The sequence below is a fragment of the Morus notabilis genome, unplaced genomic scaffold (assembly GCF_000414095.1).
Source record: "Morus notabilis unplaced genomic scaffold, ASM41409v2 Scaffold456, whole genome shotgun sequence".
Lineage (NCBI taxonomy): Eukaryota > Viridiplantae > Streptophyta > Magnoliopsida > Rosales > Moraceae > Morus > Morus notabilis.
The window spans coordinates 39,097-52,797 of record NW_010367949.1 but is presented as its reverse complement, the minus strand read 5'-3'; positions in this window follow the sequence as shown (position 1 = coordinate 52,797).

Here is a 13,701-nt window from a genome sequence, read left to right as displayed (position 1 = left end):
TACATCAAATTTATGTTTCATAGATATAATTTAAAGTGTATAATATCAAGAGTGCAATTCTAAGTTTATAGTGGAGGAACTTTGGAATTAATAGAATTTATTAATTAATTAAATAACTTAATTAATTACTGATTTTATTGGAGATTGATATTATAGGTTCATGAGTCCCATGTCATACTTGTAATCATTAAAGTTAAAATTGGAAATTTAGAATTATGAAATTCTAAATTAAAATACTCAAAATAATTAATTGTAAATTAATTGGATATTAAATATGTGATTATTTAATATATAATTTTAGAACACACATCTGGTGGGACTATATGATGTACATGCCACAAGTAGAGGAGGATTCTGATATCGGTTGCTTGCTCTCCAAATTATTAAGTTTACTTGCTAGACAAGTTATCCAATTAGAATTCAAATACGTTTAAAGTTTGACTTTGAATGCATAATGGAATTTGAATCAAAATTGGATAACATGATAAAGTGGAATTTTATCTCCTTATGAATTCAAATACGTTTAAAGTTTGACTTTGAATGCGTATTTGAATTTGAATCAAAATTAGGCAACATGATAAAGTGAAATTTTATCTCCTTCTGGCTTACACTATTGGTGCCACCCATAGGAAATTATCCTTGTGGTGGCTGAATTTTGCACATAGCAGGAAAGAGAAAATTGTTCTAAAATTAAATGGGATGCATGTTGATTTTAAATGAGATTTAAAATAAAGACTACGCACCAATTTTCTTAAGACTTATCTTATAGATAAATTAGAGTTTGATTGAAACTCTAATAGCTTATAAATAGGTGGTAGTCGAAAATTAGAGAATGTGATTTTACTATATAATTGTATAGTGGCCGAATTTCATAGAGGGAAAAAAGGAAAAAAGTTCTTCCATTTCCAGTTCCACCTCGTATATGTGTTGATGTTGGTAGAAAACTAGTAAGTGACTAATCGCATTTCGTTTTAGGTTGTGCCCACACACACAGTCTTTGTAGAACTAAGGATAGACAAGGAAGATTTGGGTGTTATGTGAAAGCTTAGAGGAACGTTACGTTAGCGTTTGTGCCCTTAGAAATAAATGTAACAATATTTTTGAGACATTTTGACTATTAATAAATATTTATTTATTTCATATATCTATATAATGTCATCTTTACGTTCATATTAGTTGAATGTATGTTAAGCAAATTGGAAGTCTGAGACTATCGTTATAAGTCTTTAGATCGCACATGTAATGAGAAGAACATGCAGAAGACAAGAATTTAAAGATGACAATCTAAAAAATATGATCCGCAATCGAGAGAATAAAGTTGGATGTTTTATTCATGTTTAAATTGTTATGTTGTCTACTTCCTAATGAAGACAGCTTGTCTTGGTCGTTAGAGGTGAGATTCCATGGGTAGAGACATTGATATAGCTCCTAGTGGTGTAATTTATATTGGATCAGACCAAAGCTGAATTATTTTAATTAATAGTTCCGTTTGGATAAAACAATTCACTTTTGACGAATTATATGTGCTCATCTTAATCCTGAGATGAATAATAAATCTGTATGCTTAAGTTGTATCCTTTGATGTACCAAAGAGAGACATCCTGACATTATGTAAAGGTATGCTTACCGGTACATTAGGAGTATGACTCTTGTGTGCGTGGATTTATTATTCATAGATTGGGAATCATTAGCTCCTATAAAGAGTTAATGATATCTTCTCATGGTATTATCCGGGGATTGAAAAATACGAGCGCTCGACCATTAGACTTCTTTGTGTTATCTAATGTTTACTATTTGTATTGGTACGAATAGTGAATTTTACGATGGGGATAATACGCTGATATAATAAGTCATGGATGAGAGCTATTCAGAGCTTTGTAAATATACTATGTAGATTGAGAGTGCAGCTCTAGGCTTTTAGTAAAGTAGTGCTAGATTTTATAATCATGTGATGAACTTGTAGGTTAACAAGTATTGTCGTGATTATGGGAGCTTGATCTATATATGTCTATCGGGTTCCTTTACTAGCTCATATAATCCTGTACGATACAACGTATATCCTACATATTGGTAACTAATGTTATTTTCGTAAAAGTTTCAAAGTCAATATGAGATCAGTGATTAATTCATGAGTAATTTATTGGGTGAATTAATTGTTAAATTAATTCTAGATAAAATGGTTGAATTATTGTTTTGAATTTTATTTAATATGGGAAAGTGACTATTTTAATCAAGTAACTTCTACATTGGGTTACTTGAATTAAAACTGAGGCTCTATGCAAGTTTCTCATATTAAATAGCTTGAGACCGGTGATGGGGGTGGTCAGTCGGTACGTAACCTTTTGGGATGTTCTGTGTCATACACCGGTAGACCGGTTAGTTTACAAAGCCACTGGAACCAGTTGACTGGTAGCAACAAGCTGACATATCAAAACCGACTTAATGTGATTTCCAACGCGAAATAGACTTCAAAAAACTTAATTGTTGTGGGAATGACTTTCCAAACTCTATAAATAGCATGGTAAGTCCCATTATTTATTAGATCACTAGAGAGACTTTTTGGGGGCTATTGGTAAGGGTTCCTAAGAGGAAAAACTCATCAATTCTCAAGATTTATTTTTCCTTTGACTCTCTTGTGGTTGGAAAGACTTCAAGAATACCAAGGGGAGGTTGAACGATGTGTGCCCACTCACACTCTGATCGTGGAAATGATAATAGCAAAGTAGACCAATTGATTGAGGCTCTTTTGGTTGCTGTTTAGAACGCTTTGATCTGTCAGACGTGTTGTTTCCATAATCTCTAAAGGTATGATTAGATCTTTAGTATTTATGTTATATAGCATCATGAACATGTTCTTCATTGGCTTTGGTATTGATTAAAAATTTTAAAATTTTGCTACGCACTAGATGTTGTTTTTCCAACACATTCGTAATTAAAGAACTCAAGTTATCATTTTAATCAGTCACTAGATATAACCATAATTAATTAGATTAATTATTGTAACTTGTGAATTAATATATTCTATAGTGTTCAATAAAGGTTTTATGAAAATTTTGTTTGTACTTGATCTGCACAATCACACTTCTGCATTTAAAATCGTTTTGGAAACCAACAAGTCATCGTCACCCCTTTTATTTTATTCTCTTAATTTAGAATATGGTACCATATATAGAAGATCAATACTAAAATGATATCATAAGTGAATTTTAGAGAGAAGAGAAATTATGAATGGCTTAGGCACTCTTTCATTGATGATAATACTAACAATGTAAAAATTTACTATTACAATTACATAAAGAATTGTTTACCTAATAGAAACCTTCTAAATTCTAAAAACCGCCAAAAATAAAATATACACAACTCATCATGCTTTTGATTCTTCGCCTTTCTTATTATGCATCCTCAAGATAGAGTTTCCTTAGAGAAAACCAATCTTGACTCTAATCGATTATAGTCTCCTCGAGATAATGGCTTAGTAAGTGAATCGACCAAACTAATCATTAGATGACATGTAAGAGATGCCCATAGTTCACCATTCTGGACCTTATCTAAGACAAAATGAAAATCTATAACAATATGCCTTTGCACACGAGTGGAAAATAGGCTTAGCACATAGATAACTTGTAATGCCCCTAAGTGGAGGTTATATGTCAATGATAAGAACTATATTAATAAAAAAAACTTTTTAAAACATTTCTCAAGGGTCTTAAATAAAATAACAAAAATAAATTTGCAAACAAAATGCATAAACTAAAACCTAACAGACCTAACAGATAGTTAAGACTTTGAAAGACGTAACAAATGGTTAAAACCATTTTATTCACACATAAACACTAAGGGTGCGTTTGGTTACAGTATCAGAATGGTAATGAGAATGAAAATGGAAGGAAATTAGAATGTGCTGGAATCATAAACTGATTCTTTAGTTTGATTAGAGTTATGGAATCAATACCTGAATGAGGATTATGCTGTTTGGTTGATAATGGAATGGAATGGAAGTAAACTGTATTTTGACAAAAATACTCTTTATTAATAATCATAAATAATTCAACATTTAATAAATTATAATAGTAAAAAAACTTTTTATTTGAAGGATAAATTTAAAAACTATATTTCAATGGTAAAAAAAGAATATTTGATTCTTTTATGTAATAATAAATTATCACATGCTCAAATATGATCACTTTTGGCATCTATCATGATATGTATAGAGTAAAATGATCACTTTGCCCCCGTCAATAATAAAAATGAACCAATATATCATTCAACTACATACATAATCCCAAAATATAGTCATACACCAAAATTAGTAGATTCACCTATATATAGCATCCATCATCTGCAATTTTCTAGTTAATACAATTTAACAAAGTGAAGCATAATTCTAATTAGTTACAATATCAAAAGAGAAATGCATAACACATACATTACAATATTAAAAGATAGTCTGACTATGTTTTTCCATTGAAACTAAACCACCACTTCTAAATATCACAAGCAAGAAAAGCTCTAACCCACTCATCTCTTTCTTCATCAGAGATACTAAAAAAGTATGAAACTAAAGCATAATCTTTTATCATCATCCGAACTACTTTAGGTAAATTTTGAGAGTCGAAAAATAACTTATGTAAATTTTGAGAGTCGAAAAATAACTTATGTAAATTTTGAAAGTCAAAAAATAAGGGAAGCAACTCATCGCTTTCGTGCTTTTCTACTTCTAAAGTCTGCCTTCTGCCATTTCTTTCTTGGAACTAATTCGCTCTTTGATTTCAGCTTCAACTCTGGTGAGAACTTATAGTTTGGATCCCTCATCCGTGCCTGAATATCTTTGAAAAACTGCATATTCAATCTCTTTTGCCCTACTTGGCTTGGCACTTCCAAAGAGATCATAATGTTTGCGGTCACCGCGAGCGTATGATCATGATGCTGCAAAGCAGACAATGCATAAGTTGGAAATGGAAAAAATATATCAATAACCAAATAAACAGATAGTTTGCAACTTTTTTTTTTTAGTTTGCAGCATAGTATTTAAACGCATGCTGATGAGTTTAATTTAATAATAGCAATGACTCGCCAGCCGCCAAGTCATCTTGTAGTGCTTCAAAGCTCAAGAATCCAAAACAATTAAGAAAAACTTATAACATAAATTATATAAAGCAAATTATACAAGTAAGCCCCAACTTGTAAACCACATTAGATCGTTCCAAGTGTAAACCTCACCAAAAGGAAAGTTTCAAGCATGGAAAACCATGGGGGTAAGCCATTCTGGGATGAATTGGGTAAAACTTCACTGCCTTTCTTGCTTTCCTATTCGCGCGTAAGTTTATCCCTCTTCCTCTCATGTAAAAAATGTGTACATTTTGCCCATAATCAATGATCATATATATAGCTCTGCTCTAAATATATACATAAATCTGTCAAATAAACTGATTCTTGTAAAGAATTTCAGGCAACACATATATACTGTTGACGGCTAAATTTCGTCAACAGAAATACGCAAGGGTACCCACTGGTATCTCGTTGGGTTACCGGCTGGAAATTAATTGTATATTTGAAATTATGCTATGAAGTGTTTGTTGTATTTTTGGAAGCATGAGAATAATGCTTGAATGAGAGGACACACGAAATTTATAGTGGTTTATTCTGTTAACGAAGAGCTACATCCACTTGTGTATCATATTTCTTTTTTGTACTCTTACAATTTACATGTATCGTTATTCTTCCTCTTCTTGAATACTAAAGAAGCCAATAATCTCCTTCTTTTCGTGTATGGGACTTTGCCCCTTTTATAGCTCAAGGTTCCTTCATGGGCGGTTCTCCTTTGTAGGTAGAAGTACTCGAGTGGCCTGCCTTTCTAGGCCCAGACCGTAGCCTGCTAATCACCTTTTGAATTATTCACTCAGCCAATTAGTCTTTCATTACGGCTCTGTGGATTCCTGTAATCCTTCATCGTGCACTGTAGGGCAGTTCAGGGGTTTGCAATTAATGCCTGTACTGTAGACATCTTCCATCCCTAGACGCAACTTGTGATGTCAGGCTCCTTTCTAAAGAGTATTCCCCTCGTCGTCTGCACTGTGCAGACTTCATGTCCTTCCTGGCAGTCGACCCTTTCCAGACATAGGAATTTTGTTACCATAAGATCGACGGCACGACTGCTTGACAGTATGCCGGGTCGATGCCCTAAGTCAGGCCTACTTTGCAGCGTAGAGGGGAAGAGAGCTTTAAGCGTCGAGGGTTGTCGCCTTTTGAGGAAAAGTAGGGCCACGTGTCACGCTGTCGCTGTTCCACATGTCACCCATATTTTCCCACACAACAGCTGCTCCCCAGGTCGAGGGTTTTCTTTAGACAGCCTCGACCTAGGTTCAGGTGTATTTCCGTGCCTCGGGTGTGGGAACCTATATTCACTCAGCCAATTAGTCTTTCATTACGGCTCTGTGGATTCCTGTAATCCTTCATCGTGCACTGTAGGGCAGTTCAGGGGTTTGCAATTAATGCCTGTACTGTAGACATCTTCCATCCCTAGACGCAACTTGTGATGTCAGGCTCCTTTCTAAAGAGTATTCCCCTCGTCGTCTGCACTGTGCAGACTTCATGTCCTTCCTGGCAGTCGACCCTTTCCAGACATAGGAATTTTGTTACCATAAGATCGACGGCACGACTGGTCGACGGTATGCCGGGTCGATGCCCTAAGTCAGGCCTTCTTTACAGCGTAGAGGGGAAGAGAGCTTTAAGCGTCGAGGGTTGTCGCCTTTTGAGGAAAAGTAGGGCCACGTGTCACGCTGTCGCTGTTCCACATGTCACCCATATTTTCCCACACAACAGCTGCTCCCCAGGTCGAGGGTTTTCTTTAGACAGCCTCGACCTAGGTTCAGGTGTATTTCCGTGCCTCGGGTGTGGGAACCTAATTCCGAGCCTTCCTCCGCAATGATGGTCTTGAGGCTTTGGATTTCCTCAATGAACGTAACCGTCTCATCGGTCATTTCACCAAGCTAACGTAAGGCTTTATTTTGAAAAGACGAATACGAGTCCTTGGATCGTGCCTCTTCATCTTCCCGCCTTTGTTTGCTGTCGTCAGATCTGGGCAAAATGCCCCTGCCGTTGGATTTTATGAACTTTATCTGATGGTCAGGGGTCGAGGGCTTGTTTTCCCTTAAATACTCCTCGAACCAAAGTCATTTTTCCCCAACTTCTTGAACTGCCGTTACTCTGTCTGAATTCTTCCTTGCAGATTCTGACTTGCATCCCTTGCTCTTCTCAGTGCCTCGTAGAGCTATCTTGGTTCTCAGATTTTGCCCAGATTCTGACTTACTAGTAAGCTTAACGGTTGCTCGTTTGTATTGCTTGATGATTTTACTGGCTTTCCTATTGAACCATACGCATGTTAATATGTGAAATGTAGATGATAAAGACTTACCATGTGCTTTGTTTGACCCACGTAGGATAGTTTTTCTAATTTCTGGCTGATTGTAGTCTCTGACTCCTGGGTTCTGATGAACCTCGGTTGTTATGAACATTCACCGTTACAATTTTTATATGAATGGTCGACGTTATGTTGAGAGGCGCCAGTGGTAATTGAGCAATCGTCGTTTAGAATGGTCGTCGTTTACTCCTTCCTCTCGACTTAGGAGTTTGACTTAGCTCATTGTCTTTTTTACCACCAGAATAATGGCCCCAAAACCCACCCGTCGAGAGGACCCGTCCGTTGTACGGCCAGACTCCCCTTCCGTGGTGGAAATTTCATGGTCATCTTCCTCGTTAGACGACGACTCAATATTATGTGAAGTAGAAGAATACGTGGCTGGACCAAGCGACGATTTTGGTGACGAGTTTGACAGCGTCGATCGTATGATTGAAGAAGAAGTCAATAAGATTCCTTTTACGAGAGGCAGCGTATGTGGGGTCGCGGCTTTACTGGTGGAGGCCCCCTTGGCTGCCACGAGCGGAGACCCGGACATGCCATTTTTTACAGCCGATGTCGTGGCGTCGAGGGTCCGAAATAAAGACATCATCCGGGTTGTCAAGGAAGGTTGGATCGACGGGAGATGCTTTGAGTATCTCCTCTAGGATGTACATTTTAGGACCAGTATGCCTCCTACCGGGTATCTCCTTGTATATACTTGGGCTGTCACGGCTGGGATGGCCTTACCCATTCATCCCTTCGTCAAGGACTACTACCATTTTTATAGTATCTCTCCTGCCCAATTGGCACCGAATTTTTGGTATTGTTTTGCCGGCACCTGGGTTTTGTGGAGCCAGCAGTTTGATATGGACCTACTGTTGGATGAATTTATGTTTATGTATATGTTATGCCACGTCGCCAAATGCGCGGGGTGGTATTTTTTGAGTGGGCATGGGTGATCCAAGCCTAGGCTTGGTACGCTAATACGAGGTATTCCCTCGTCGTCACATGGGTGGAAACCCATGTTTTTCATGATACGGGGGCCTTTTAACTTTCACCCCGACGACCGCACGCCCCGCCGAAGGAAGGTACAAACGTCATTTGGGAATATGGGTGAGAATTTGACACTTCATTTCTTTCCCTTTCCCTCTCTTTTTTTAACAGCGCTGATAGTTCTTTTATCCTGCAGTTAGCCACGATCGGCCGAAGCTCGCTGGGAATAGATTGGCGAGGGTTGAAAAGGATTTTTTGTACTCAGAAATTGATCGCCATATTGACACCCTCTTGACCGAGTCAAACCTTAAAGGAGCATGGTTGATTCTTGACATTCCAGACCCTACTGATCTTCCTGCCGTCCGTGAATACTTTCATCTAAGCGACGAAGGTAAACTCCTGGGCTCGACGCTTCTCTTAATCTTATCTTACATAACTGCACGTTGACTACATTCTGGCTTGTCATTTGCACAGAAATGGCTTCTTTAAGGATTCATCTCCCAAGCAACCAGCAGCCTCAGTCCAGCCCGCAGCCTCAATCCAAAGGAAAAGAGAAGGCCAACACCTCTTCCCCAGCGCCGAAGAGAAGGAAACCCATGGAGGTTTCTTCAGGGTCAGGGGCGGAAGCTTCTGTGCCCAAAAGAGGGCGCAAAGAAAGGGTGCCAGTGACTGAGACTTTGATGTCGGCAGTTCCAATCCCTAACGTTACTGATATTCCTTCGGCGCCTAGGGAACGCGTGCTTATTCCGGGGCCGAAAGTCATGGATTCCAACTTCCAAGTTCCGGACAATTCTGACGCCGAGATTGGGGCCATGCTGAAGCTTCCTCCCCGTTTCTCCCTCGTCTTCCAGGCCTTATTCGAATCATTTCTTGAGCTGCATTGGATCTCCACCGCTCATTCTTTTCTGGTGGATCGTCAGCGCAAGCAGATTTCCTTCCAGATTCATGTAAGCTTCGACCGTGCTTTTTTCATTTTTAGATTTGGCCTTCGCATTTTTATTTTCTGACTTCCAATTTCTCAGGGCCTAGTTCTTGCCATTCTCAACCTTATTGATTTAGTCAAGGTTGAAGAATGTGGTAAGGAGATGGACAGTTTGGAAGCCAAGCTTACATCTCTTCTTGACGATGCCAAGGAAAAGTGCTCGTCTGCCGTCGAGGAGAGGGACGTGGCCGTGGCCAAGCTGGCGAGTTTGGAAGGTGAATTGGCCAAGCTGTTGAGCCTTCAAAATGAGTTGGCCAGTTTGAAGACTGAGGTCGAAGAGCTTACAAAACGGGTGGAAATCTCTGAGAAGAAATCGGCCAAAGCTACTGAGGCCGTGAAGAAGTGTTTTACCGAGGGAAAGGCTGAAGGGAAGAAGAAAACCGAAGCCGAGGCCTCAGTAATGTTCGACGCCAAGCGCGCGGAGATTATTGAGGAGTTCAAGGCTTCCCCGGAGCTTATTGACATTCACACCAAGGACTTTCAGTCTGCTGGACATCAAATTGTCGATATGATTAAATAAGAGCATCCCGAGTGGGATTTAAGCTTTCTTTATATTCATCCTCCTGCTGCTGACGATGACAATTCTTCCCCGCCTAGCAATGGTGTTGAGTCGGTGGCTGGCGGCGAGGCTTAGGGCTTTTTGTTTTTTTTGTAGAGACTGCTATATGTTTATTATATACATTCTATATAATATTGGAATTTCCTTTTATTTTATTTGTTTTTGAAGATAGTAGATTTCATGATTGTTCATCACTCTCCTTAGAGGAGCAATTTATTTTTACCCCTTGGGGTCGTCGTCTTAGTAAATTCCTTAAAATTTGCCAAGTGTTCGCTTCTCCTCCTTGGAGGAGACGACGTTAACTTTAGCCCTTGGGGTCGTTGTCTTAGTAAATTCCTTAAAATTTGCTAAATGTTCGCCTCTCCTCTTTGGAGGAGACGACGTTAACTTTACCCCTTGGGGTCGTCGTCTTCTAGTGATCCATAGACCATGTTCGCCTCTTCTCCTTGGAGGAGACGATGTTAACTTTACCCCTTGAGGTCGTCGTTCTCTAGTGATCCGTAGACCCCTTACTGCTCCCCATGTCTGTTTAATATACCTTGGTTTTTTTAAGCAGACATGTTATTAAGGGGTAAATTCCTTTCTCATTTTTGAACAATATTTCTACAAACACATCAATTTATTTAAATTTCCAAAAATATAATTGAGATGAGTAAGAATTACATACACTATTGGTAGTACAGCCTTAGCTGTTTCGCATTCCACGGGTGTTGAATTTGCTTGTCGGCGAGGCTTTCCAAAATGTAGGTGCCAGGACGCAACACTTCCCTTATACAGTAGGGTCCTTCCCAAGTTGGGCCCAGAGGACCAGTATTTTTGGGTTTCGTACTCTGTGTCACCCTCTTCAATACTAGGTCTACTGGGACAAACCTTATTTGTCTAACTTTCTTGTTGTAATACCGTGCTGCCCTTTGTTGATAGGCGGCGAGGTGTAGTTAGGAGTCGAGCCTTTTTTCTTCTAACAAGTTGAGTTCTCTATTCATGGCTTCTGCATTACCGTCATCGTTGTAGACAACAGTTCTTAGAGTTGGCATCTCAATTTCCACAGGAAGTACCGCCTCGATGCCATACGCCATGGAGAAAGGTGTTTCACCCGTGGTGGTTCGGCTTGTCATTCTATATGCCCACAAGACCTTCGGAAGTTCTTCGGCCCATCTCCCCTTTAAATCGTCGAGCTTCTTCTTTAGGGTATACTTTAATATTTTGTTGACAGCCTCGACTTAACCATTGGACTGTGGATGTATTGGCGCTGAGAAGTCCTTTCGAATGCCTAAGCTATCGCAGAACCTGCGTGTTGAGGCATTATCGAATTGTTTCCCATTGTCAGATACTATTGAGTGTGGGACCCTGAATCTGCACACAATATTGTTCCATATAAAGTTGGTGCAAGCTACTTCCGTGGTCGTAGTCAGAGCCTTTGCCTCTGCCCATTTAGTGTAGTAGTCTACTGCGACGATGACGAATTTAAAGCCTCCCAGTGCGAGGTGCAAGGGCCCGATCAGGTTGATCCCCTATTTGGTAAAGGGCCATGGACTGAGAATGGGGGTTAGGTTTTCTGGGGGTGCTCTAGGAATTGTGGCATATTTTTGGCACTTATCGCAGCGTCGAGCGTATTGGAATCCGTCTTTTTTAAGCGTAGGCCAATAGTACCCCTGCCTCAAAACCTTGAGAGCTAAATACTGCCCCTAGTATGATTACCACATATTCCTTCATGGATTTCCCGGAGGACCTCTTGGGCTTTGTTATCGTTTAGGCACCGCTGCAAAGGCGTTGAATAGCCTCGTTGGTAAAGTAAACCGTCGTACAATAGGTACATGGTGGCTCTATACCTGATTCGTCTGGCCCCGTCTTTATCATTTGGCAGCTTTGTATCTGTTAGATATTGGATAAGCGGCGTCATCCAACTCTCGTCGGTCTGGATGGTCAAGGCCTCAATTTTTTCCTCAATGGTCGGCCGCTTAAGTTCTTCGATAGGAACGATCCCTAGTATGTCAGAATCCCTTGAAGATGCTAGCTTCGCCAGGGCGTCAGTGTTGGTGTTCTCAGCTCGTGGTATTTGAAGTATTTCATAGCTTTTGAACTTGACGAGTTCTTCCTTTACCTTTCTCAAGTACGCACCCATTTTTTCACCGCGCGCTTGGTATTCCTCATTTACTTATCCAACGACCAGTTGAGAGTTGCTGAAGATGCCGAGCCTTTCAATTTTTAAGTGATTTACCAATCGCAGCCTTGCAATCAGCGCCTCGTACTCTACTTCATTATTCGACGTCTTGAATTTAAATCGTACCGTCGAAGTAATCTTGTGGCCTTCCGGGCTGATCAACAGGTCACCGGTTCCTGACCCGTTTTCGCTCGACGCTCCATCCACGTAGAGCTTCCACTTCGTCATCTTGACTTCTTCGCGTGTGGCGGGAGTCGGTCTATGAGAGAACTCGGCCAGGAAATCAGCTAGCGCCTGCCCCTTGATTGTTACTCTCGGTACATACTTAATGTCAAACTGGCTTAACTCCACCGACCTTTTGAGAAGTCGACCAGAAGTTTCGGGCTTTTGTAACGCCTGTCTTAACGGGTGGTTTGTAAGAACCCGTATTGTGTAGGATTGAAAGTAATGTCAAAGCTTCCTTGAGGCTACCATCAGGGCGAGGGCCAATTGTTCCATTTCAGTGTATCTCGACTCAGCGTTGAGGAGTCTTTTACTTACATAGTAGACCGGCAGCTGGACCATTTCTTCCTCTCTTATTAGCAAAGAGCACACGGCGTGTTGTGACACAGAAAGGTATAGGCTCAGCTCCTCGTCGGGGACGGGTTTTGATAGGATCGGGGGCCTGCCCACGTGCTCTTTTAATTTTTGAAAGGCATCTTCACATTGTGGTGTTCATTCAAAATGCTTACTTCCTTTTAAAGTATCGAAGAAGGGAACACAATTATCCGTCGCCTTTGATATAAATCTATTCAGAGCGGCGACACACCCTGTCAACCTTTGCACCTCTTTTGGTTTAGTTGGAGACCTCATATCCTGTAAGGCTATTATCTTTTCAGGATTAGCCTCTATCCCCTGGTTACTGACCATGAAACTAAGAAATTTCCCTGATCCAACTCCAAAGGCGCACTTCAGGGGGTTTAGCTTCATGTGGTATCTTCTCAATACGCCAAATATTTCCCCCAAATGGTCGACGTGCTGGGTGGCCTTGGCACTCTTTACAAGCATATCGTCGACGTAAACTTCCATTGATTTACCGAGTAGTTGAGTAAACATCTTATTAACGAGCCTTTGGTAAGTAGCCCCTGCGTTTTTTAAGCCAAAAGGCATTACCTTGTAGCAGTAGAGGCCCCTATAAGTTATGAAGGATGTGTGCTCCTCGTCGGTCGGATGCATAGGGATCCGGAGTAGGCATCCATAAAACTTAGTATTTCATGCCCCGCTGTGGCGTTGACCATTTGGTCTTTTCAAGTGAGCGGGAAACCATCTTTTGGGTAGGCTTTGTTAAGGTCACTGAAGTCGACACATGTTCTCCATGTTCCATTAGGCTTGACCACCAAAACGGGGTTCGAGACCCATCGTGGGTAATAGGCCTCTCTAATGAAACTATTGTTGATTAACTTATCGATATCTTCTTTCAATGCCTCATACCTCTCCGGGTTCATTGGTCGGCGCTTTTGGCGTTTTGGGGGATATGAGGGGTCGATATTTAGAGAATGAGACTTCCGAGTCGATCCTTTCCATATCAGCATGATTTCAGGCGAAGACATCCAAGTTCTTCTTGAGGA